The following is a 27,403-nucleotide window of genomic DNA, read 5'->3' as shown; positions in this document are numbered from 1 at the left end:
TTGTATACATAATAAATAAATAAATAAATAAATATTAAAAAAAACAAAAAAAACAAAAACAAGAACAGCAAAAAGAAAGAAAGAAAGAAAGGAAGGAAGGAAGGAAGAAAGAAAGAAAGGAAGGAAAAGAAAAGAAAGATAGAAAGCCCTACAATCAACTATATCTTCAAAGCCAGAGACTATGTACCTCAGAGCTAGAACCCTTATTGAGTTTGTAGAACAACCTTGATTCAATTCTACAGTGCCACAAAGGAATTTTTTGAAAAAAATTAAATAAAATTTAAAAACACTTTTTTTTTGCAAGCTCACAGAATTCTTCACCAGCAACTGAGTTATTAGAACAGTAGAGGTGCAGCCGGAGAGCTGGCTCAGTAATTAGGAGCACTTACTCCTGAAGAGGACCCAGGTTCAACTCCCAGCACCCACCTGGTGGTCCACAACCATCTGTAACTCTAGTTTGGGGGAATCTGATGCCCTCTTCTGGCCTCTGCTGGCATCAAGCACACATGTGGTGCACACACAGATGTGAAGGCAAAACACTCACATAGAAAGGGAAATGAATAACTCTAATCTGTCTCTCTTTTTGGCAAGTGAGGGGAGGAATGTCTCCAGCTCCCAGGCACTTGCATGGAGCTCTAGTCTAAAGAGGTAGAGCCAGGAGCCACTAGTGTTGCATGAGGGTCGAGGACATGTCTTCTACCGTGAACGGGATTTCTGATGGGAGACACTGTGGATTCTCACCTGAGAAAAACGAAGGGCAGTAAACAGATGTTAGGAGAATTGAAATCCTCTGCCTGGCAGCCGGTGAGATGTTTCACTAGATTATGGGGTGAGGGGCCACTTTCCCTCTCACTGTCTCCATGACTCCCCATTTCCATCATGCCTTAGTCTCTCATGCCAAAGATTTAAACCTTTTATTTATTCGCCATCATTATAATTATAGTTTGCTTGAGACGGAGTCTCATGATGAAGTCCTGGCTGGCCTGGAACTCGCTACGTAGATTGACCTGCTGTCTCAACTCATAGATATCCGCCTGCCTCCAAATCTTGGAATTAAAGGTGCCCCCCCCCCCAGCTGCCCACTTTATCATCGCTGTATGGATGCTCGTAGGACAGGAACGGCATGGCCAAACAACAATTCTAGGCAGTTCTTTCCCTCCACCACAGGAGCCGGGGATGAATTCCACGAATTGAACTTAGGTGGCCAGGGTTGTCCAGCAAGCGCCTTTCCTCGCTGCGACGTCACCATAACCCTAAAGAGTCTTTCCTGGATGCCAGGGTCAGGGACTCGCCGCTTCTCTCCTTTATATCTCATCGTGCTTGGTGGGAAGCTAGCAAGCTTCTTGGTGTTTGGTGGAACTGGGGTGGTAGAGTAGGAGGGTCAGAGGTCAAGGTCATCCTTGGCTACACAGCAAAATGCAGGCCAGCCTGAGCTACATGAGAGAGAGGGTTACAGTGGAGCAGAAGCGCGCGTGCGTACACACACACACACACACACACACACACACACACACACAGCTGTCTCCATCTTGCCATCCGTAGAAGGCTGAGGGCTTTTTTTTTTTTCAGAGACCTTCTCATATGCTGAAGAGTCTTCAGCAGAAATAGAAATTTTCTTTTTTTTCTTTTAAAAAACGTGTATGAGTATTTTGCCTGCGTGAATTATGTATGTGCATCGCATGTGCACAGTGCCCTTGAAGGCCAGAAGAGGGTGTCTGATCCCTGGGATGGGAGCTTTGAGCTACCAGTGGGTGCTGGAAATCAAAACCGGGTCCTCTTAACCACAGAGCCATCTCTCCATCCCCAGGAATCAACTCTGAAAGTTTGCTTCTGACTTTCACATGAGCACCCTGGTATGTAAAAACCCAAACCCCCACAACCCCTTACCCCACACCCACCCACCCAGCCACACCTACACACCCCCCACCTATACACACACATACACACAAACCCATCCACACATAGCCCCCCCACCTACACACACACACACCTATACACACCTACACACACACACCTACACACACACACACACACACACACACAAGGCAAATTACTTACTACAATCCCAAATAAACAAGTCTTTTCCTCTCAGCTTTTTCCCGTAGAACTTAAGTGATTATTTCCTTGAGCTCACAAGTCTCGCGCTATAACTTGAGGAGCGCTCGTGGCTGAAGGAAACCAAACAACCCAATTTTTTTCTTCTCCCATGGTTTGTAGCTGTGTTGAGTGACAGAGTGGGACCATGCTTCTGTCCCTGGTGTCCATAACACCTTCAGATAAATGTAGGATGCAAATGGTTTATAGTAGGCAATGCCCTCAGGGGCTATCCATGCCCCTCGCCATCTGCAGCACCTGTCAGATAGTGCCTTGATGCTTTCTCCACCCAAATCCTAGCCCATAGGAAGGCTGCCTGGTTAATCAGACTTACAGTACCAGCCCCTTTCTGTTGTTGAAGTTTGCCAAAGCCAAATCCGGATACTCTGTTCTCACCTCATGAATGAAAGTTCTCGGAAAAGACCACGCCCTTTACTAACCATCCGGTGATGAGGAGAGATTGGATTGTCACAAATCCAGAGCTAACTTCTTTAGGATCATCTTTAGTCCCCCCACAAATAGCCACTTATTACCCAACTTCCTTCGTGACCTAATGTCTTTGTGACTGTGCTGGCTGGTTTTATGTCATTGTGACACAAGCTAGAGTCATCAGAGAGGAGGGAGCCTCGATTGAGAGACTGCACCTTTAAGATCAGGCTGCCAGCAAGTCTGTAGGGCATTTTCTCAGTGAGTGATATAGGGTGGAGAGCCCAGCCCATTGTGGGTGATGCCATCTCTGAGCTAGTGGTCCTGGGTTCTTCTAAGAAGGCTGAGCAAGCCACGAGGAGCAAGCCAGTAAGCAGCACCCCTCCATGGCCTTTGCAACTCCTGCCTCTGGGTTCCTGATCTGCTTGGGGTCCTGTCCTGGCTTCCTCCAGTGACGGACTACAGTGTGGAAGTGTAAGCCAAATAAACCCTTTCCTCTCCAATTTGCTTTTGGTCATGGTGTTTCGTCACAGCAATGGTAACCCTAACTAGACAAGAGCATTAGGTAAATTCCCAAAGGGCAGATGTACAACCAGACTCCTAGTGTCCACCACGCAGAAGACCAAGGATGTTGTCAGATAGCATCAGGGGCCTGCAGCTGCAATGTCCTCACTTTTCTATACCTGATTCTTCTATCGATGAATCTGAAAAGCTCTTTGGTTTATGTCTCTGTTCTGTTACTCTCCACTTTCATAGAACTGACACTGTGTTGGAACACGGCATTTGGCGGTGACCTCATCTGTACTCCCAGGCCATGCTCACTCATATCTGACTCCAGCATAAGTTCTCTCATCCTCTTTGATGTGTGAATGAGAGCGCTTGGAAAGGAGCCGTGCTTGCAAAGACTGACTGATGAGAGCCACAGGGATGTGCAGTGGTTGGAATGTTGCTTAATTAAACTTTATCTTTGGCTAGCGTTAGCCCCCTAAATAGCTTCCTTGTCCACCTCTGGGCTTGGCCTGGCATCTTGTGACTAACAGATTAAAGCCTTTTGGAATTAGCAGACCACTAGCTCCCCCAGACTCAAACACTAAGAATGTCATTAGACAGCACCTGAGACGTCTCCCATCTCTTTGTGGCCCTCTCTGATATTTCCACCTTTGTATCTTGTTTGTTTGTTTGCTTGTTTGCTTGTTTGCTTGCTTCAAGACAGTTTCTTTGTGCTGTCCTGGAACTCCCTCTGTAGACCAGGCTAGTCTCAAATTCACAGAGATTCAGCTGCTTTTGCCTCCAGAGTGCTGGGATTAAAGGCATGTGCCACCACAGCCCAGTTTTCCACCAATATATTTAAAAACCATCTTGGTTTCTAACTTTTTGTTCTGTTAGTATAAAGACTGCATGAAATTGTTTCCATGTTGGAACGTTGTATCTGTACCTTGAGATCTAAACGTACACTCCTGAGAGATGGTCATTCTTAAATTTGTCCCAGAATAAACCCTGTCTTTTATTCCTTTAAGGGCCGAGCTGAACAAATCTGTGCATCTTTCCACAGCTCCTGGGCATGGCCAGCGCTGCCCACCTGCCCTCCTTGCCTTGCTCACCTCCCACTGCTGGCCAACTGAAGAGAAATAAATTGTCCTATCAGCAGCCAGGAAAATCATAGAGTGACCAACCTGTTGATTTGGGCTCTGGGATATTAAAATAGCCAGAGGGCATGAGACTAGTTGACCAATGTGTCTGCTCTATTCATGTGATAAAACGCCATGACCAGAAGCAACTCACTGAAGGAGGAGCTTGTTTGGGTGTGTGTGTGGGGGAAACTGGATGGACTGGACAGACCACAGCATGCCATTATGGCAGGGAAGCATGGCAGCCTGAGACCTGAGAATTCACATCTTCAAACACAAACAAGAAACAGAGAGCAAACCGGAAGTAAACACAGCTTTTTACTCTCAAAGCCCGCCTCCAGTCACCTACTTATTTTCACAAGGTTGTTTTCCAAGATGCCTCCAAAGAGCACCACCAACTGGGGACCAAGCATTCAGACAGCTGAGCCTAGGGGGGACGTTTCTCATTGAAATCACACAGCCGTTCAAGCATGATATCAGACCCAATTATTATCATTCTGCTGACTTTCCCTGTCACCTGGGTATCCTGTCCCTTTGGGACACAAGCTCCCTTCACCTCCAATTTCCCCTACCCTCAGAGGCAAGCTGATCTCCTGCCTTCTCTCCATCCCCTTTCTCTCTCTGTCTCTCCTTCTTCTGAAGAGATAACTACTGAGTCTCCCTTTCCCCTTTTCTCCCTTCTCTCCTTTCTCTCTGTTGTTCCTTTGCGGAACTACAGTTCCCAGCGTTCTCCTGGATACGGACATATTCCCAGAAGCCTTTGCATTCCCCGTTAAAAAGTGAGAGCCGCAAGGAGCTCTCTCTCTCTCTCCCCGCCTTTCCTGTCGTGTCTGCATGCCTTTACCCTGCCCGTTACCCCTCCCCCATTAAAAGTGCACCCACGTGGGACCGCAGCGTGTCTGTGTCTTCTTCCTCGCGTAACGTCTTTACCCTCTAACCCGCAGACAAGAAAGCCAGACAGGAATTAAGAACAAGACTCTCTCTCTCTCTCTCTCTCTCTCTCTCTCTCTCTCTCTCTCTCTCTCTCCTCCAGAATACCCTTGCCCATTAAATAAACTCTGTACCCTGGTGTATGTCTCTGTCTCCCACCCGCCAGGGGACCTGCCAGGGTCACGCAGTGAATCTTTCACCAAAGTTGTTTATTTGCTTAAAAATGTTTTGGGCTGAGAGTATAGCTCAGTGGTAGAGCACTTGACTAGCCCACCTGGAGCTGTGGGCTCTACTCTCAGAACCACCAAAGAAGTTCCCTGGACTTCTGATGATGTCAGCAGTACATTTGCAAGAACTCCAGCCCCTTACCAATGCAGATTCGCACACTTCCACCTCTTACATGCTAACCCGAATCAAGAAGCATCACACTATGTTTTCATATCCTGAAGTCACCATCAACCACAAACTCATGAAATGCCAATGCTAGCTTCCTCTGTGATTCTAACAAGACCAGTGAGACTGGGTTTTTGATCTAGTCTTTTTTTGTGGCACAACCGGAGAGTCACAAATATTAGTGACTTCATTGCCCTCTTAGACTTCAGATCCTCTCCCCTCATTCTTAGTTTTCAAAGAGAAATGGCTCTTGTTACCCCTGTGGCATTCTCTTGAGTAAAGTGGAACCTCCCAACCTCAATAACAGTCTTGCGTTGCAAATACTGAAGCCACGACCCGAGGAGGGTCTACAATAACCAAGGTTACAGGCATGGTGGTTTTTATTTTTTATTTTATTTATTTTCGTAAAGTTAATGGATAGAATGTTTTATCGAGGGAACTAACCTACACAAGCTTTCTAGAAGAGAGACCAAGGACGTTAGTCCCTGGGCCACCAACAAGTCTGCAAAGCTGCTCCAGGTACCCCACAAATCCCAGAGTCCTCCAGGCAGGCATCCTTCTCTCTGGGCATCCCCCCCAAGAACTTGACTTTATGAATTCCTCCCACGCTCGTTCAGCATCTCCTCCCACACCGGAGTCTCTCCGCACTCAGAGGCTGGGGGTGGGATGGGGGGAGGGAGTTTGGAAAGGACACAAACTTGGGAGATAAACATTTTTTTGGGAAATTTCCAGATTGTCTTAGAATCAGCGGGACTCATGAGCCAGCCACAATAGGTTCACTTTCATGTGGGTGCCGAAGCAGGCGAGACTTCCAGGCAAAAAGTCTGAATGTGAATTTAGCTAGTTTTGGATAAAGACGCCTTTCAGCGTCAATACACACCGTGAATGCAGCCGCGGCGGAGTTACAACTTAATGAGCCGACGGGAAGTGCACTGGGTCAGGCCTCCTCTCCCAGCCTCTGTCATGCTAATCAGCTAGGCAGCCTGCAGCTGAAAAACTGCTGGAATTTTTATTTGCATTTCATTTGCCTGGAAGGAAATTGACCCAGATGGTCCACAAAGGCCCTAGGAGGCTGGCAAGCAAGTGTAGAACTGCACGCTTCTCCGAGGGCCTGCCCTTGTCTGCCCATCCCTCTTTGAGCAGAGGGCATAAAAGATTAAAACAGCGGAAGGGAATTGATTTCATGATTTTTAGATAATTTCCCCCAGATTTGAGAAAGGACCCCCGAAAACCTAATTTAATCAGCCAGGAGCTCAATAGTAATTACAGGGAAGAAAAGCTGGAGTAATGAAAGAGGTGGTAAGGATTTTTTGCTGTTGCCGGTGGGAACCTTTCTTAATAGGATAGGTCTAAAAACTAAATGGTGCTAATAGCATCAAGCACCGGCAGCCAGAGTCCACTGCTGGCGCCGCAGTCAGCCGATGATGGATTGCCCGAACCAAGGCTCTCGCCAAGGGGAGCTCTGACAATTGGCCACAGAGGTGACCTGCCTGGCATTTCCATGAGTATTTGCCTGAATCTCGGGGCTTGGGGTCTGTGAGGGAGCCTGGGTTTTGTCTCTACAAAGCCCCTTGCGCTGGAGGGCTCACTCCCATCCAGGTAAGACATCTACCTCAGCAGGAGCTTTGAGAGCATATAGTGTTTGAATGTTTTCTGCCTGGAAGTTAGGGTTGAGCCACCTAGGGACTGTGTGACCTTGGGTGGGGGATTGGTTAGCCTTTGATTTTGCACCTCTGTCTTTGCGTGAGGAATGGAGACAATGCCAGCACCCTCACCCTAGGGTTTCTGTGCATGGAAATGAGGTAAGGCACAAATATGTTGATCACAGAGCAGGAAACAAAGGAGGTCAAAGAAATAGCTACAATTATCATTACCATTGATCAACTTTCTCGTCTGGTTTTTAAGTAAAAATATTTCCTGGCCCAATTAAAAGCAGGTTCATATAAAAAGGGAGAGACAGTTCAGTGACTAAGAGCGCTGTCTGCTCTTGCAGAGGACCAGGGTTGGGTCTCCAGCGCCCACCTAGAGGCACCTAATAATCTTTCCCTTCTGTTCCAGGGGATCTGGTGTCCTCTTCTGGTGTTTGTGGGCACCGTATGCATGTGCGTACAAGCAATCAGAAACGTAATATATACATGAAACACATTTGAAGAAAGAAGAAGGAAGAGAAGGAGGAGGAGAAATAGTGGCCCCTGCCATTACAGCTCATCTTCTTTTAATGTCTACAATTACTTGACCCATAATGGATTTCTGGTTAGTATTAGCTGAATAAACACTTAGGACACCATGTGTGGAAGGGCAGCACATACTGTGGACTGGATGTTAAGAACACACGGTGTGGACTGGATGCTAACAACACACAGTGTGAACTGGATGCTAACAAGAACACATGGTGTGGACTGGATGCTAAGAACACACAGAGTGAACTGGATGCTAAGAACACACAGTGTGAGTTCTGGATGCTTGGAGGCAGAATGAGCCCTGGGTGCTGCTACCTGGGCCCTGACAGTCACTTACTTCTTGGCCTTAGGCTGTCCATGGTCCCTCTGACCCTTACTTGTCCCTAGCCTTTCCAGCCTTCCCCTTCCTCTTGTCCCTCAGGCCTGCAGTAGGGTCACCGTCCTAACCCCCCCAACCCAGGCTTGCTCACTTGCTTCCCCCTCGAAACTTTCCACATCTGGCTTCTGCACCACATACACCCCAAAGGGTTATGAAGAGCACTAGACTTAAGTTCTCATAAAATCCTGATTTATGACCAAATCTTTCTTCCATGGAAATGCCAAGGTTCTCTTTATGGTGGTGATGTAAGACACATCCTACATAGCTGCCTAGAATGTATGGAAATTGGCTTCTGGTAACATACTTTCCCCCTCTCTTTACCTAATGCAAAATGTGGGAGGTCGTTATAAAGACCCAGGAGTGTGCAGGGGAGCCCAGGGACAAGATGTACCCTGTCTGACAATGACCTGGATATTTCAACTCAAGGCTCCTCTAGCCCTTTACCTCTGCCCTTCCCCTTTTGGCTTTCTCTGTTGCTTGGCATACAAAATGGTACACATGACATCCAGTGGTTATCACATTGTTATACTATGTTGCCAGGCACTTAGAGGAGAACACAAATGCCTTGATCCTAATTCTTTAAAAGAGATTAAGGTGGCTGGAGAGAGAGCTCACTGTGGGATATTTGTACACTGTGTGAAGATGTATTGCTGTGATTGGTGTAACAAAAAGCTGAATGACCAATAGCTAAGGCAGGAGAGGCTGGGCCGGATTTCCGGGAAGAGAGAGAAAAAGGAGGAGGAATCTAGGTGCATGGATTTGGCCAGCAGACTCGGAGCAAGCTGGGCATGTCATACCATGACGATGTAACTGAGTCATGTGACAGAATAGAGATTTTAAAAATATGAATTAAGGGGGCTGGAGAGATGGCTCAGTGGTTAAGAGCATTGCCTGCTCTTCCAAAGGTCCTGAGTTCAATTCCCAGCAACCACATGGTGGCTCACAACCATCTGTAAAGAGGTCTGGCGCCCTCTTCTGGCCTTCAGGCATACAGACAGAATATTGTATACATAATAAATAAATAAATATTAAAAAAAATATGAATTAAGCTGTGAGAGCCAGTTGGAAACAAGCCTAAGCTAAAGGCCCAGCTTTCTAAGGGCCCATAATTAATAATAACTCTCCACTTAGTTATTGGGGGCTGGTGATCCAAAGACAACAAGAAAGCTTGATACACTCAGTGCCTAATAGCACAGGCTCCTTTACCAGAGGTTCGGGGTTTAAGTCCCAGCACCCACATAGCAGCTCACAACCATCTGACACTCTCTTCTGTCTTCCTAGGACACGAGGCACACAGAGTGCACATACATATTAAGTAGATAAACATCCATACATATAAATTAATTAACAAAATTTAAGATCACATCTGTGTGTGTGTGTGTGTGTACATGCAGGCTTGCCACCATGCTCAAATGGAGACTGAAGAACGGCTTGTGGGAATCAATTGTACCAGCCCACTGGTTAAAGCACCTGTCAATCAGTGAGTCTTTGACCCTTTTGAAGTATTTCTCTGGAAGTGGACTTCGAGAATTTTACTCTTGGGCCTTTAGAATTAGCTCTTTTTGGGGGCTCAAGATGTGAGCCTTCAGCTTCTGCTCCAATGACCATGCTTGCTGCCTCCACTCTGCCATCGTGAACTCTAGCTCTCTGGGGCCAAAAGCCCAAAGAAACTCACTCTTTAGTAAGTTGTCTTGGTTGTGGTGTTTTCTCACAGCAACAGAAAAACAGCTAACAGACACTGTTAGTGGGGATTGGTGCCAGACTTTCTCTCCACTGTTGTAACAGGAGCGGCGGGGCTGCGTCCCCAGCACCCAGCCGCCCTCATGGCTAGCTTAGCTTATGCCTCGAAATAATTACACGGAAACTGTATTCTTTTAAACACCGCTTGGCCCATTATATCTAGCCTTTTCTCTGCTAACTCTCGTACCTGGACTAGCCTATTTCTTATAATCTGTGTAGCCCACGAGCTGGCTTACCAGGAATGATCTTAACCTGCGTCTGCCTGGAGTGGGAGAATCATGGCGCCTCCTTGACTCAGCTTCTTTCTCCCAGCCTTCTGTTCTGTTTACTCCTCCCACCTATGTTTTAACCTACGAGGGCCAGCCAAGCAGTTTCTTTATTGCTTAACCAATGAAATCAACAGATTGATATATGACACTCCCACATCGCTCCACTAAATGGCAATGGAGAAAAGAAAATGACCATAAAAATGTAAAAATGTCTTCATAGTTTTCTAAGTAACCCAGTGTTCTGGGCTAGCAGGGCCGGCAAAGCTGTCATCCCCTGGACCTTGTGAACCAGAGTATGTGTTCTACGAAGATCATGTCCCTCCTGGGAGTTTGGGTGGACAAAGATGGTAAGAATGTTGGGTGAGGATTGGGAATAGTAAAAAGTTCACTATTTCCATTTGGGACACCTGAGTTTCCCACAAAGTTTAGGGCAAGAGATGAAGTATATTATGGAATAACCTTTTTGTACAGGGTGAAGGTGTGTCTTTGCCAAGGCGCCTTCTGATTGGTTTAATAATAGAGCTGAATTGCCAATAGCTAGGCAGGATTTGGGGGTCAGAGATGATACTGGGAAGAAGAAGGGCAGAGATGGGAGTCACCAGCAAGATGTAGAGGAAGCAGGATGTGTAGAAAATGAAGTAACAAGCCATGAGCCATGTGGAGAACTTAGATAAGAAATACAGGTTAATTTAAGTTGTAAGAGCTAGTTAGTAACAAGCCTAAGCTATCAGCTGAGCATTAATAATTAATATTAAGTCTTTGTGTAGTTATTTGGTAGCCAGCTGGTAGGACAGAACTGACTGACAGGACAGAAAACCCTGCCTACAAATGGTGCCCAAAGTCCAGTCAGAAATATCTACATACAACCACTGGGAAAAGAAACTACCCTTGCTTCAATTTCTGACAGTATACTGTCCAAATTGAATTAGCAGGATACAAAAAAAGTGACTGCTAAACTTTGCTAAGATAAGGTAGAAAAGTCCTTCAAAATTCTCCAATTCACAACAATGCCTGTCAGATATGCTAGGCCTGTAGGTCAAAGATAGATGCCCTGATGTAACAGAAGAACCTTTGGGTCCCTGTTGTTAGGTAATATTATACCCTTCTGGGGTCCTTGATGGATTTAAAGTCTGAATAAATAGACAAAGTTTCCCTTAGTTATGATAAGAGGTAAATTAGGTATAAAACTTTAGATTCACAAAGATAAGATAGATAATAGAATATTTTCTCTAAATTTGCCAATACAATACTGGATATTGTAATCATAATTCTTACTTGATAACTATTTTGGTTGCATAGAAATTTGCTATGTTAAAGTTAAAACCTTCCTTTTTAATTGCTTAAAAAGGGGAAAATGCTGTGGAATAACCTTTTTGTACACTGTGAAGATGTGTCTTTGCCAAGACACTTTCTGATTGGTTTAATAAAAGAGCTGACTTGCCAATGGCTAGGCAGGAATTTCAGGACAGAGAGGACACTGGGAAGAAGAGCCTCCACTGGAGTCACCAGCCAGTGCAGGGGAAGCAGGACTTGTAGGAAATGAGGTAACAAACTATGAGCCATGTGGTAGAACTTAGATAAATATGAATTAATTTAAGTTGGAAGAGCTAGTTGGTAACAAGCCTAAGCTATCAGCCAAGTATTTATAATTAATATTAAGTCTCTGTGTAGTTATTTGGTAGCCAGATGGTAGGACAGAAAACCCTGCCTACAGAGGTAGGTTGTCTCCCCAGATTTCTATGCTGAAGGTTTTTTTTTTTGTTTGTTTGTTTTTTGAGACAGGATTTTGCTGAAGTTTTAGACCCTGTCCTGGAACTAGTTCTTGTAGACCTCTATGCTGAAGTTTTAAGCTCCAAGGTGATGTTATCACTTTGAGAAGTGATCAGCTCATGATAATGCTCTCTGGAATGCAATTGATGGGAAATGATTTCCAAAGTCTTTTCTGCTCTCTGTCTGTAGCTTGAGATTACAGGAAGACCCCAGAGCCCACTTAACACCTTTGATCTTAGATATTCCAGAACATTGACAATATACATTTAATTGTTCATAGACTGATGGCTGCCACATACTTAATTACAGCAGTTGGGATGGGTCAAGCCTGTCTCAGCAACTATAGTATGTCAAAATGCTACAGTAGAGACAGACTCCTCTGGACTCTGATAAGATGAAAATATGGATACCATAGGCCAAATTTTCTGAGTTTCTTCAGCTCTTACCATAGGTACATTCGACAATGTCTAGGGCATTTTTGTGTGTCACAAAGAGGCCAAAGATGCCACTGAACACCACCCCCTTCCACACACACAGAAAGGCTGCTGCCTCTCCCCCCTGTAAAGAGTTACCTGGATTAAAATGTCATCTACCCTGAGGCTGAGACACTTGTGTCTCAGGAGAGCCTTTCTGACGCTTTCACAAACAGTTGCAAGTCGTCACTGGCATTGCTTATAGAGATAGCTAGGCAGTGACATTGGCTAAAGATGACTAATGAATGGGTCAGGATTCCTGGAAGTTTGACAAAGGTGGTGGGTTACTTCTGAAGGCAAAGGCTCACTTCCTACAACCATGCTATTAGGCATGCAGATTTTGTAGGTAATGACTCTCCAGTCTCATTAACTAATAATTGGACCCTCTGTTTTTCCTTCTGTAAAAGAGAGAAATAGTCTTGCTAGCCCCCAGAGATGCCTCAAGGAAGAAATGGCATGACTCTGTTTGGAGTGTTCAGCACTGGAAACCACTGCTTTCACCAGACTCCTAAGCATGCCGTGGACCTGTAGGGAGTGGGTGCAGCCCGTGAGAGGTGATTCAGGCGTGAGCAGTGAGATGCATTCCTCTCTTTGCTGGTCAATGAACTTAATCATGTCCCTAAAGAAGCACAGAGGTGACTCTGTGGTCACCCAGGCTGTCAGGCAAAGCATCTGCTTTGAAGGCAGGGAATATCAGCCCAGGGGAAAGAAGAGACCAGCCCTTTACAAACTCCTAAGAGTTTCTCTTCTCCCAGGGAATTTGAAGTTATGTTTCAGGAGCTGCCCTGCTCCTGAATTGGACCCCAGCTCAGTGAGACACTAAGATCCACTCAACAATACGCCAGGCGATGGTGGCGCACGCCTTTAATCCCAGCACTCGGGAGGCAGAGGCAGGCGGATCTCTGTGAGTTCGAGACCAGCCTGGGCTACAGAGCTAGTTCCAGGACAGGCTCCAAAGCCACAGCGGAAACCCTGTCTCGAAAAACCAAAAAAAAGAAGAAAAAAGAAAAGAAAAAGAAAAAAGAATACTTCGATACTGGTTGGATGTGCCCTAGAAAGGCTGGAAACTGGGCTCTCAGTGTGACAGTGTTGAGGCGGAAGAAGGCTTTGAGGAGTGGGTCCTAGTGAAAGATGATGGAATCACTGGAGGGCATGTCTTCAGAAGGGATGGATAAGGTCCTCACTGGATCCCATGAGAGTAAATAGTTATAAAGCTTGCAAGCCTGACCTAGACTCTCTGCTTCCTGCCTTGCTATAGTATCTTCTCTGTGTACGTTCCCACCATCATGCTACCCATTATTTGACCCTCACCAGAACCTGAACACTGTAGAATTTGGTCAGTTAGCCTTTAAAACTGAGAGCCAAATTAAGGGGAGCCGAGGAAACCTTGAATGAATGTGTAAGGGTTTGGTTCCCATTTACTTACATGACATCTTACAACTGTCTGTAACTCTAGTTCCACAGGATCTGAAGCCCTCTTCTGGCCACTGTGTGTAGGGAGCTGAGAAAATCCTGAGTGGATGAGGAGTGGATGGGGTCCTGAGTGGGTGAGGAGAGGGTGGGGTCCTGAGTGGATGAGGAGAGGGTGGGGTCCTGAGTGGATGAGGAGAGGGTGGGGTCCTGAGTGGATGAGATCAGATCCAGCATGCATAAACACATGTTTCAGGCATTGTATTGTGAAAATATCCCAAAGAAGGTTTTAAGATATTTCACAGATTCAGAGTGAGATATTTATATATCAAGCTTCTTTCTTTTCTTCCATCCTTCCTTCCTTTTTTCTTTTCTTTCCCTTTTTTCTCTCTTTCTCTTTCCCTTTCTCTCTCTCTCCCTTCTTTCTTTTTATTTTTTATTTCCCTTCCTTCCATCTTTTTTTAATCACTGCACATTTTTATTTGCGTGTATACCATGCCACAGCAGGCATGTGGAGGTCAGAAGATAACTACAGTTTATAATTCTATTGGTATATTGGTGAATTGCCATGTGCTGTTTGAGCTCGCTGACAAGCTGGCTTTGGAAGTGAGGTGCTCTCCTCCTTTGTAGACCTGGGTATGTTTGTCTCAAAGTGTTCTCCAGCACCTTGTCTGGGGATATGCTGTCCCCTAACTCTGTGACAGGGAGGAAGAGAACAGCAAAACAGCCCAGAAATAACAACAGTTTGACTTGAGGACAGCTGGAAGGAAGTCATTTACAACAGGGGTCACTAGTGTCTGTCCCATGATATAAAAATGCCTGCAGTAGGAGAAAGAAGCCAAGAGTTCAGCCATGCAGAGGAAGTGTTATGGGGAATTCTAGCTGACTGCCTCAACTTCCCCAGTGGATGGATGTTGTGAGTACCCAATGTGAAATTATCTCTATCCGTTGGCATTTGTTCTTTTGCTTGAAAACCAACCCCAAGAGGGATACTCTGTCCTACCCAGGCATCTGAGTAAGGACTCCAGCTGTCTGTCTTCAAGGAGGTCTTGGTTAATTTCTGCTGGATGTTTTAAGCACCTCATTTGATGATGTTTCTATCTGTCTGTGTGTCTGTCTGTCTCACTATAGAGCCCTGGCTGGTCTGGAACTTACCATGTAGCTACATCAATGATGCTGGCCTTGACATCACAAAGATCCACCTGCCTCTGTCTCTGAAGTGCTGTGATTAAAGGCATGCTTGACCACAGGGAGCTAAGACCTCTTGAATTCTTCCTGTTAATAAAGCCTCTCTGGAGGAGGAGGGGGAAAAAAGAGGAAGCATGTTTCTAGAAGCTTGAAAAAAATATAAGCATGCTGAGTTAGCACCCGTGTCCCCAGAAGCATGCACCATGGCAGGGCAATACCTTCAGGCATTGAGACAGAGAGTGGCCACGTTCCAAGGCCATCTTGTTATTGTTCTATTGCTAAGACACAAATGCAATTTAGAAAGCATTTCATTGGGGGTTTGCTTATAGTTTCAAAAGGTTAATCCATGATCATCATGGTGGGGAGTGTGGCAGCAGGCAGGCAGGCATGGTGCTGGAGCAGCAGTTGAGAGCTTACTTACATCTGCTCCACAAGTTTTAGACAGAGGATCTGGCCTGGGCTTTTGCTTGTTTTTATTTTGATTTCTTTTTCTTTTTTTTCTTTCTTTCTTTTTTCTTCTTCTTTTTGTTTGTTTGTTTTTCTTTTGAGACAGGGCTTCTCTGTGTAGCCCTGACTATACTGGAATTCTCTTTGTAGACCAGGCTGGTCTTGAACTCACAGAGATCTGCCTGCCTCTGCCTCCTGAGTGCTGGGATTAAAGGTGTGTGCCACCACACCCGGCTGCTATTGATATTTCTTGTTTTATTACATTGTGATTAGAGAAGATACAGGAATTATTTCAGTTTTCCTGTAGTTGGTGAGACTTGCTTTGTGTCCTACTACATCTAACACATGATCTATGTGAAGAAACTCCATGGGCTGCTGAGAAAATGTGTATTCTGTAGTGTTTGACTAAACCTTCTCTAGATGTCTGTTAGGTCCATTCTGCTCTTCTTAATTACTTAATTAATTTTTTTTGGTCAGGATGACCTGTCAGCCAATGAAAGTTGGGCATTGAAATAGACCACCCATTACTGTTAGGGTTAATCTGGGGCATCACATAAAGTAATGTTTGTGAGATCGGGTGCCGCTGCTTGGGTTATGGTATATGTCTAGAATCATACTGTCCTCTTGATCAAAAGTTCCTGTAACCAGCATGAAGTAATCACTTTTATCTTTATTCACTAGTTTGGGTGTGAGGTATTTTTGTCACATAGGAGAGCAGTAATAAACGCTTGTTTCCTGGGTCCATTTTCTTAGACTCTCTTTTTCCACCCTCTCACCCTAGAGTAGTATCTGCCTATCATGGTGAGGTTCTTTGACGGTGCAGGAGAATTGTCTGCGTTCTGTCAATCATGTTTTAAATAAATGCTGATTGGCCAGGCAGGAAGTATAGGTGGGTCAACCAGAGAAGAAGTAGAGGTGGGGCAATAAGAACAGGAGAATGCTGGGATCAGTCCTGTGCAGACCACTGAAGTAGCAGGATGTGATCTACCCCGCTGAAAAAGGTACTGAGCCATGTGGCTAACATAGATAAGAATAATGGGTTGATGTAAGTTGTAAGAGTTAGCAAGAAGCCTGAGCTAATGGGTCAATCACTTTATCATTAATATAGACCTCTGTGTAATTTTCTTTGAGGCTTGCTGGCTGTGGGAACTGGGCAGGACAGAGCCCCAACAAGCCCAGCCCTCGTGTTTCACTTGGAAGCAGAAAATAGATGGTTCCTGATTTTTGATCTAGTCTACAAGTCTGTGCTTTTAATTGGAGAATAGAGACCATTCATACTCAGAGACATTATTGAAATGTGTACATTGATTTCTGTTATTTGTAGTGTTTTGCTTTTTTTCTCTCATTCTTTGCTTAACTACTATTCTAGCATGGTGTGTTTCTTTCTGTGATCTCAGGGTTAGATTGGCTTTTCTTTTCAGTTCAAAATGTGTCTTCTGCAAAGCCAACTAAGTGGTCATACCTTCTTTTCACCTATGTTTATCATGTGAAGGTTTTATTTTCCTTCAATTATTTAGTTCTCCTGTGTTTAACAGCCTGGGATGGCAGTTGTTACCTTTCACATCTGCCCAGGCTGAAACTTGAAGAATCTGTTGTCATTTTGATAGGCTGGCTTTTGTATGTGTCTTGTTGTTTCTCTCTTGCTGTTTTCAAAATACATTTTTTTGTTCTGTATATTTATTATTTTTTAATTATAATATAATGAGGGAAAGGTTTTTTTGTTGTGTTTTTAAGATGAGATTTGCTGTAGCTATCAAGACCATCCTGGAACTAGCACTTGTAGACCAGGCTGGCCTCAAACTCACAGAGATCCGCCTGCCTCTGCCTCCTGAATGCTGGGATTAAAGGTGTGCCCCACTACCACCCAGCCTAATGATGGGAATTTGGTGTAGGAGGTTCTTCTGTCTATGTGTTGCTTTCATTGGTTAAATAAAGAAACTGCCTTGGCTTTTTGATAGGGCCAAGCACTTAGGTGGGTGGAGTAGACAGAACAGAATGCTGGGAAGAAGAAGGCAAAGAGAGAGACTTGCCATGGAGCTGCCAGAATCAGACATGCTGAATCTCTCCTGGTAAGCCATGACCTCGTGGTGAACACAGATTAATAGAAATGGGTTAGATCAAGATGTGAGAGTTAGCCAATAGGAGGCTAGAGCTAATGGCCAGGCAGTAATTTAATGAATACAGTTCCTGTGTGGTTATTTTGGGGCTTAAGCTAGTTGGGCGGTGGGATGCGGCCCGCTCCTTCTACAACAGGAGTTTTTTTGTAGCTGACTTTCTTTTGGGTCACCAACTAGCTCCCAAATCACGATACAGAGACTTATTGTTAGTTATGAATGGTTGGCCTTATCTTATGCTTGTCCCACTAGCTCATAACAATTTAACCTGTTTCTCTTCATTTGCATTTTGTCGTGGAGCTTTTTACCTTTTTTTCATTCTGTGTGTCCTTCTTTCATGCTTCCTTCATGTCTGACTGGCTGGTCCCAGGCATCTATTAGCCATTCAGCTTTTTGTTAGACCAGTCAGGCCCCTTAGGCTGGCAAAGCAACACATCTTTACATCATTAAACAAATGTAACATAAACAAATGAAACAAATCTTTTCCTAATTAAAGTAATATTCTGCAACATAAACAAATGCATCTCATCTTTACATAGTTAAACATATTCCACAATAGTTTTGCTTTTGTTTGTTTATTTGTTTGTTGGTTGTTTTTTGTTTTTGTTTTTGTTTTTTTTGCTCTTATCTGCTCAGTGTCCTGTACCTAAATTGGTATCTTTTTTTTTAACTTCTGGAAATTTTGTTGTAATTATTTTGAAAAAAAATTATGTCTTTGGAATGCAATTCTTCTTCTATGCCTATACAACACAGATCAGGTCTTTCCAAAGTGTTGCCTCTGTCTTGGAATTCACACTAGTACCTTCTTACGATTTTCTCTTTACCCTTGCTGGAATGTTCCAATTCAGGCACCTTGTCTTCAAGCTCAGATGGTCTATCTTCTCCATCCACTCTCTTCACGAGAGTTTCCATAGAGCTTTTTACTTGACTTACCATGTTTTCACTTCCAGCATTCCTGGCTGGTTTTTCTATCTCTTGCTTGATTTCTCTTCCATGTCTTACATCATCTACTTTATTTCATCCAGCTGTTTGCGTTCCCCATCATGAGCTTATTTTCCTCTTTGAACATCGTTGTAGTTACTCCTTTTCAGTTCTCTGTGAGTCCACCCAATTCGCTCTCACAGACGCCATTACTGAAGAATTAGGAACTTTTGGAGGAGTTATGTTGCATTGGTTTTCATGTTTCTGATGTATTAGAGTTTATGCATCTGGGGTATTCATTTGCTTGGGATCTTATTATTATTATTGGCCAGATATATTCCTTCAATTGGAACATTTGCAAAGTTCAAGTGAAACTTCCGTGTGGTAGAAATGGTGTGTGTGGTGCAGAAAAAAGATTTCTCCAGGCCAGGAGCTCAGCATGCCTGGTGCAGACTTTATATTACTCCCTGAGTAGAATATTAACTACAGGGACAATCACGGCTGTTGGGTAGTATCGCAATGTAAATGTCATACCAGTCCATTAACAACAGGGCTCTCTTTGACTTGAATGACTGCTGGAGGATAAACAGCCAAACAAAGAATAATACATACTTAGGTTTCAGTTAATAAGCTTATGCATCGTAGGGGGTATCCAGGTAAGTGTAAGTATTAAATTTACTCTGAAAAGAAAAACAAAACAAAGCCGAGGTGAACAAAGTGTCAGGGAGGGCACGGGGTCCACAGATATTAGAGAAAGAGGAGGGGATATGAATGATAGAAAGTGAAAAGAATGTAGGAACAAGAGCAGAAGTGGATGATATGGATAGACAGTGTATTTTAAAATGTCTTATGGGGCTGGAGAGCGAGCCCAGTGGTTGCTGCTCTCCTAGAGGACCCAAGTTCGGCTGCCAGCACCCGCAGCAGGTGACCACAACTGCCTGGAACTAGCTTCTAGAGGGCCTGACACCTCTGGCCTCTGGGCACCATCCTCACGTGCACATACACAGAGAGGCACACAGTAAATCTTTAAAGTTTTTATTTATTTATGTCTATATGTGTGTGCCTATTTGAGTTCATATGCAATGCATGCATGCAGGCGCCCGTGGAGACCAGATGATGGTGTCAAAAATGCCTGGACCTGGAGTTATAGGTGTGAGCCTCCATGTGGGTGCTGAAAATCAAACCAAGGTCCTCTGCAGGAACAGCCAGTGCTCGTGTGTGTGTGTGTGTGTGTGTGTGTGTGTGTGTGTGTGTATGTGTGTGTGTATGCTCGTGTGAGTGCTTATGCATGTTTCATGGCCTTTCTATGTTTCTATGCAGGTCAGAGGGAATCCTTAGGTATCTGCCCTCATCTTCCACCTTTTTTGAAACTGTCTCTTGTTCACCACTGGTTATAGCAGCTCGGTTGGCCTTAGAGTTTGCAGCAACTCTCTTGTCTCCCTCTCCCAGAAGAATACAGGGATTACAAACAAGTCGGCTTTCTATATGGATTTTAGGGATCTCCATTCAGGTCCTTGCGCCTACAAGGTAAACACTGTTCCCTTAGGCATCTCCCCAGCCCCTCTCCTCTGCATTATTTTTGAGACAGGATCTCTTGCTGAACTTGAAGCTTACAGAATGACTAGACTGGGGGACCAGGGACAGAGTTGTTAGGAGCTGGGAGATGAAAGATATGATGCATGGAGCCACTGGCGAACGCGGCACACTTTATTCTAGGTGAGAGCATGCACCTTTGACCCTAAGGACATTTTACAGAGGATCACGCAAAGGGGGTTTCTTGCCACAGCTGATTACATGATTAGTTATTCAAAAGTCACGTTTATGGCTTACTCGGAGCCATGTTGCCCAATCTTTGTCTTTTTGTTGTTGTTCAACCAGTTACCAGGGCTACACGGGCTTTGTGGAATGAACTTAGTTGAGGACCTTTTCTATTGTATGAAACAGTTTGAGGCACATTGCTTTTTGTTCTTATTCATTTATGTATTTATTTATTGCGAGTGTGTGTGTGTGTGTGGTTTGTTTCCTTGTGCGTGACCACACAGATGTCAGAGGTCAGTTTCTGGTATCTCCCTTAATGGCTCTCTGGGCCTTATTATTTTTGAGGCAGGATCCCCCACTGAAACCGGAGTACTCCAGTTCAATAGACTGGCTGGCCCGCGACCCCCAGGTTCTGCCTGGCTCCAAGCCCCACTGCTCCCAGTGCTGGCACCGCAGGCTCATGCCACCATGCCTGGAGGTTTTGTGTGAGTGCTAAAGATGCAAACTAAGGTCCTCATGTTTACACAGCAATTTTCCCTCCTGATGATTCTCCAGGCTCCAGGCTTAGTTTTGTTTTTTTGTTTTTTTTTGTTTTTTTTTAAAGGTTTGATAGAATTCATTGGTGAATTGATTCAGACTTTTCTTTGCTGATAAACTGATTATTTTTGTTTTTTACTTTACTTGTTTTCAAGACAGGCTTTCTCTGTGTATCCTTGGCTGTCTTGGAACTCACTCTGTAGACCAGGCTGGCCTCGAACTCGAGATCTGCCTGCCTCTGCCTCCCAAGTGCTGGGATAAAAGGTGTGCACCATTATTGCCTGGCTGAGAAACTTATCTTCAGTTTTGTTTTTCAAGACAGGGTCTCTTTGTGTAGCTCTGGCTATCCTGGAACTCACACTGTAGTCCAGTTGGCCTCAAACTCATCTGCCTGCCTCTGCCTCCTGAATGCTGGACCACTGCCTGGCAAGAAACTGATTCTTAATTACTGTTTCAATCTCATTGTGAGGGTTGTGAGTTCCCCAGCGTGGGTGCTGGCAACTAAACTCTAGTTTCTCTCCAGAGCACCAGTGCTCTTAACTACTAACCCTTCTCTCCACCTCCCACTTGCTACTTTTAAGTTTGGCTTGTCCTTATTTTTCCAAAATCTTAAGGACCATCTTTAGGTTATTTATTTGAAGTATTTTTCTTTTTTTGGATGTAAACCCTCCCAGGTATGAACTTCCCTCTGAAAGCCTCATTAGTACTATCCCAAAAGTTTGGGGAACTTGGGCTTTTGTTTTTACTTTATTCAGGAAGTGTAAAATATGACTAATTTTTATTTTATGCATATGAGTGTTTCTCTAAATATGTGTGTCATGTGTGTGTAGTGCCCATAGGGCTGGAGAGGTTGTTAGACCCCCCCCCCCAGAGGTACAGAGTGCTGTGAGCTGCTGTGTGGGTGCTGGGAGCCAAACCTGGGTCCTACGCAAGAGAGACAATTTCTCTTAACCACTGAGCCATCTCTTCAGCCCCATTACTCAGGAACTCTTTTTGTTTCCACCTTAGTTTCTCCAACGACATACTATTTATTCAATTGTCCAGCCACTAAGTAATTATATAGTTTCCAGCATTTCTCTTGCTATTGATTCTACTGTTTATGTGATGAGTATCCAAAATTACTTCAATTCTTTTGTGTTTGTTAAGAGTTGCTTTGTGGATACTGTTTTCTATCACAAAGAAGGTTCCTTAGTCTGTTAAGAAGAATGTGTTTCTATTTCTGTTGGACAGGATATTTCGTAGATACTTGTTTATGATGTTGTTCGACTCTGGTTTCTTTGTTGATTTAGTTTTTTGTTTTTGTTTTTTTTGTTTTTGTTTTTTTTTGTGTTTTTTTTTTTTTTTGGTTTTTTTCGAGACAGGGTTTCTCTGTGGTTTTGGAGCCTGTCCTGGAACTAGCTCTTGTAGACCAGGCTGGTCTCGAACTCACAGAGATCCACCTGCCTCTGCCTCCCGAGTGCTGGGATTAAAGGCGTGCGCCACCACCACCCAGCTGTTGATTTAGTTTGGATGACCTATAAAAAGAAGAGAATGGGGGGCTGAAATCACTCGTTGTTATTGGGTCAGGCCTATCTGACATTTTATGTACATTTGTACTTGCTTTATGATATTGACAGTCCCAAAGTTTAGTTCATGTATGTTTATAATTTTATGTTCTCATAGTCCTTCCCTTAATTACAACACAGCAACCTTCTTTATTTCTCCTAACAAATTTTGAAGTCTGCTTTATTAGATATCAGGATAGCTATGCCAGCCTATTTTCTCTTACTTTGCTCAACAAATTGACTCCTACCCTTTGATTCTCGATCTGTGGACACCTTTGCTAGTGAAGTGTGTTTGTTGGAGACAACAGGTCAGGCCTGTTCAAGCCTCAGCCTCTCCCGCAGATTCACATTTCTAGAAAGACTAGTATTAATCCTGCTGATTGAGAATAAGATCACCATCACAGTTTAAAGCCAAATTTGAAGCAAACTTTAGTTAAATATTGCTCAGGTGGATGGGCTCTGGCCAGGTCCATACCCAAGTTCCTGGGAAATGGCCCAGAATCAAGTATGGCAAGGATTTAAGAAGGCAAATCCATAATTCATTGCATTTCCCACCAGGTCCAATCAGGGGCAAGCATACATCCTGATGTACCTTCAGCCTACAACCAATAGGGGTAGTGTACATCTTGATGCATTTCCTGCTTGTGAAACCCCTGCCCACATGGGGTCAAGCACATCCGGTGCAGATGGGTCAAATAAACTTGTTAGGGGAGTGAAAACATGTGGCTTGTTTTCTCCCATAAACAATAACCTCCAGCATTTCAGGAACGGTTCTGTCTTTGGGCCAGGGGCTTGCAGATCAAAGGCATTTGTGTTTCATGGATCTCTTAGGCAAAGGAATTAAAACTTCAGATGTAACTCTGGTTCTCACATAAACACCACCCTGACTGGTCTCACTAGTGTAACCCCACACGAACAGCAAAGACTCCTGTGACACATAGCAGATCCCTGGAACTGGAGTCACAAATAGCTGTGAGCTGCTACATGGGTGCTGGGAACTGAACTCAAGTTCTCTGCAAGAGCAATAGTGCTCTTAATGGCTTAGCCATCTCTCTAGTCCCTGCTAGTTTTTTTTTTTTTTTTTTAGGCCAAAACCAGTTTTGAGGCTGGCCTGATCCTCTTACTTCCATTTCTCCAGTGCAAGATTGCAAGTGTGTATCACCTGATCCCCCCCCCCCTTTAATTTTTGAGACATAAACTTGCTATGTAGCTCAGACAAGGCTAAATAGTTCATGACCTCCCTGCCTCAGCCTCCCAAGTACTGGGATTCATGTGTCACTATGCTGTGCTAAGTTTCCTTGTTTTACATGTATGGGTGTTTTGCCTACATGCATGATCTACTTGCATGCATGGTACTCGTGGAGATCAAAAGATGGCATCAGATCCCCTTGAACTAGAGTTACAGATGGTTGTGAACCACCATGTGGGTTTTGGGAATTGAACTCAGGTGCTCTAAAAGAGCAGTCAATGCTTTTAAACTACTGAGTCAATCATCCAGGCCCTGAATTCCCCCCACCTTTTTTTTTTAAAACAAAACAAAACAGGATATTTGTTACATTGAATCAGGAGTGCTTTAATGATCTATTGACTGCAGATTTTCTTTTTGCTGCTTCAGTTACTCAAGATCAACCATAGTTCAAAATATTAAACAGAAAAGTCCAGGAACAAAGAATTTATTTATGTTTTATATTGCACACCATACTGAAAAGCACAAGTGGAATCTTTCACTCCATCCCCAGGGCATGATGACTCATCCTTTTGTCCACCAAACTATGCTCCTAAGCCATCTGTTAGTCCCTTCATAGCCACCTTGGTTATTAGACTAGCTCTTACAGCCCTCTAGGGCTTGTGTTCAAGTGACACTTTTTTGCTTGATAACAGCACCAAAGCACAAGGGTGGTGCAAAGAAGGCAAGAATGTTAAATATGAGTGGGTAGATGAGTTCAGGTACTGTGTCTCTGGGATGTCCTGTGTAGGCATTCTCCATAGAGAGAATTCAGTCACAGAGGGCACCAGGCAGAAGATACAAGCTTACTACAGAATAATCAGAGGGTATACTGAAAGAGCAAGCACAGACAACAGACTAAGGGTCATTTCTCTACCCATTAAGCAGGCTTCCCGTCATGTCTGAAGTCTCTAGAGAAGGCTGCTGTTCCTGATGGCCTTTTACTTTTTTTTTCTTTTTTTCTTTTTTGTTTGTTTTTTCGAGACAGGGTTTCTCTGTGGCTTTGGAGCCTGTCCTGGAACTAGCTCTGTAGACCAGGCTGGTCTCGAACTCACAGAGATCTGCCTGCCTCTGCCTCCCCAGTGCTGGGATTAAAGGCGTGTGCCACCATCGCCTGGCTTCTGATGGCCTTTTTCTATCCATCAGAATTATTCTTTATTAATGACATACCCTAGTTCTTTATCAGAAAACCTCCCATTGGGTTGAAATCTTGTGAGGTTTCAGATTTCTGGAGTCGGGTGTGGATAGACCCTTGTTGATGGCATTCCAGGTTGTCCTTCCAGAGTCAGAGATACCACTTAAGTCTCCATTGCTCTGAGGCTTCAGTAACTCAGGAAGTTCTACTCCTTGTTTTCATCAGCTGTTGATTCCCAGGGAGGTGTCTAGCCTCAATGTCCTTCAAGCCCACTGTTGTCTAACGAGCTACCTGACACCACGTGCCAATACTGTGAGAAGAACATGTCATATATAGATTTGGTCTGAATTGTGGTTTGGGTCACCTTCTTGGGGTCTTAGGCCATGTCTTCTGAGCATAAAAGTAGATTTCGGTGGCCTGTTGTTGCTGCTCTTGTTTTTTGAGACAGGATCTCTCTATGCAGCCCTGGCTGTCCTGGAGCTTGCTTTGTAGACTAAGACTGTTCTGGAACTCAGAGCTTCACCTGTCTCTGCCTCCTAAGTGCTGGGACTAAAGGCCTGTGCTACCATGCTCAGTTCAACTAGAGTGACATTATAGATACCCATCTCCAAATACAGCCAGATTCTTTGGTACTGAGGTTTAAGGTCTCACCATTTGGATAAGGGGGCACTGTAATGATCTGTCCTGTCTCTTTAAGAGACAATCCATGCCCACTCCCTCTCCCATCCACTAAGACAAGCTGATCTTCAGCTTCCAGCCTGAGTTCCTTCCTTCCCCCCCCCTCTCTCTCTGCTCTTCTCCCCTTCCCTTTCATAACCCACTAAATAAATATCCAACCTCACTCTGCATGGCATGCCTATCCATGTCTCTGTCTATCACCCACCACTGTGTGGCTCCCTACCCAGGACCAGCCACCTATGGAGACCTGCAGTATGGTCTCATGGTGTGCCCGTTGCCTGCCACCACATGGCCTGCTGCTGCCATTTGGAGACCTGCAGCATTTTTGCTTCTGCAGCCACCGGGGATTCTGCAGCATTTTTATTTAATCCATTACAGGCACAATTCAGCCACTAGTGTTGGCCTTCCAGCTCCCTTAAAATGCATGCCCTTCTCACTTGGAAAATACAGTCTCCTCATACCAACTCCCCAAATAATTGACTCATTCTCAACTTTAAATACAAAATCTCACCTAAGCCAAGCATAAATGTGATTTGAGGTGTGTCTCTCCGAGGGTAAAATTCTTCTGCAGCCACGAATCTGGAGTAACCAGATAACACAGTAGCCACCTCCTCTTGAGCAGGCCTGAAACAAACATTCCTGTCCCCAAAGGAGAAATTGGTAAGAAGAAAGGGGTCACAGGTCTCACATAAGTCCCAAATCCAACCAAGCAAATCCCTGGCTTTAAGGTTTGAGAATAATCCTCTTTGGTTCTGTCCTGTGGGCCCACATGGGTGGCCCTTCTGGCCCACCAGAGTGGTGCCTCTTTCCCCCAGTCCTCCAGCCCTCTGGAGCGGAGAAAAGGAGAGCCCTAGATCTGGATTTTTTGAATTAATGATTAATAAAAATAATGCTAACAAATCCTGTTTCAATTCCACCACAGGAAGGAAAGAAGCTGTCTTTCAACACACGGCCACAAAGGACCATGAACTCAGATCCTGGACTCTCTCTCCTTACTGGTAGAAATAGGATATTGAACTAGTAAATTTGTCTGTAATTTTATTTATTAAATTTATTGTAAAATTTAAATATAAAGACAACTTCTAACCTGCAGGAAATGACAACCTTCTAGGAGTGAGTCTTCACAGTTCTTTGTCCTGAAAGAAAGTGACAGAGCCATAATCCTTAGGCCATCAGGGCCAAGGGACACACGCCACGCCAGGGCACTGAGTGGAAGCCCTGATTAGCTACCTCTCAGGTCTAGTTACCACCCCTCACCTCAGTCTTGGGGAATTAGATGAGGCTTAGTATGTGGGCATGAGGAAGGCCAAGGTCAAGGGTGCTTTCTTGGCCTGCCATCATTTAACTATGCCTGGAGGCTGTATCTTTATTCTATTTTTTAAAATATAGAAGATTAAAAGAAAACAATAGGAAGAAATCTGGTATCTTGCAGAACCCAACCTCACCCCCAGTCGACCCTCACCAATATTCCCGTGCTATTTCCGGATCTCACCAGCACCCACAGACTGCTAGCGTTGGTTTCCCTCAGAGTATGAACTTGGTGGCTCCACAGATCTCAGTTCCATGCTGCTTTTATTTTGCCAGCCATGTTACTTGCTAGGAGGGTGGTTGCAAAACTTAAGAGTCGAGCTTTGTGGGTGCAGAGGTGACTTTTAAGGGCTCTACCTCTAAATTTTGAAGTTTTTTTCTTCCTTTCCTTTCTTCTCTCTCTCTCTCTCTCTCTCTCTCTCTCTCTCTCTCTCTCTCTCTCTCTCTCTGGGTGTGGGTGGGTGCGTACACATACTACAGGGCACATGAGGAGGTGGGAGGAAAACTTGCAGGAGTCAGTTTTCTCCTTCCACCATGTGGGTTCCAGGGATCAAACTTGGGTTGCCAGGCTTGGCCTTTTCTACACCCATCTTCATGCACTGGGCTTTCTGTACCATTTTCAGCTCAATACAGCTTCTGGGTGAGACCCCAGCTCCCTTGTTGGGGGCTTCATCTCGCCAGCTTCTGAATCCTCAACACTTCTCTGGCGTTTTCTGCTCAGTTGTGTTATGTTGGGGCCCAGCTTCGTCAGGTTCATATGTCCCAGGGTAAGGGCGTGTGGATTAGAAATGTCAGCTAGAAAAAACAGATCCAAAAGACATAGAGAGGGGCTGGAGAGATGGCGCAGAGGTTAAGA

The sequence above is a fragment of the Microtus ochrogaster genome, chromosome 2, assembly GCF_000317375.1.
Source record: "Microtus ochrogaster isolate Prairie Vole_2 chromosome 2, MicOch1.0, whole genome shotgun sequence".
NCBI lineage: Eukaryota > Metazoa > Chordata > Mammalia > Rodentia > Cricetidae > Microtus > Microtus ochrogaster.
This window is presented reverse-complemented; position numbering follows the sequence as displayed.